The sequence below is a fragment of the Sinocyclocheilus anshuiensis genome, unplaced genomic scaffold (assembly GCF_001515605.1).
Source record: "Sinocyclocheilus anshuiensis isolate Anshui unplaced genomic scaffold, SAMN03320099.WGS_v1.1 scaffold1799, whole genome shotgun sequence".
NCBI lineage: Eukaryota > Metazoa > Chordata > Actinopteri > Cypriniformes > Cyprinidae > Sinocyclocheilus > Sinocyclocheilus anshuiensis.
The window spans coordinates 221,924-222,128 of record NW_015552692.1 but is presented as its reverse complement, the minus strand read 5'-3'; the positions used below and the strand labels follow the sequence as shown (position 1 = coordinate 222,128).

Here is a 205-nt window from a genome sequence, read left to right as displayed (position 1 = left end):
TCTGTGGGCTCACAGAAAATGAGAGTTCTCAAGACTCAAAAGCACGTGCAAATGATACGTTTCGTCATCTGTCATCACGTTATAAGGGCGGAACCTGCGTGAATGAGTAGAATTGTTATTAATAGCCGCAATCCCGCGCCGAAATTCAAGACCTGCTCTGTGTTCTTTGCTAATAACCCGACTGTGAATGATGCGCGCGGCGTCA

The 205-nt window shown here is 46.8% G+C and overlaps 1 protein-coding gene across 1 annotated transcript in view; it reads left to right on the top strand.

The window, feature by feature from the left end:
- The window catches only part of LOC107667626 (DENN domain-containing protein 2D-like), a 16,424-nt gene that overhangs the window by 10,106 nt on the left and 6,113 nt on the right, over positions 1-205 (top strand). The window lies entirely within an intron of this gene.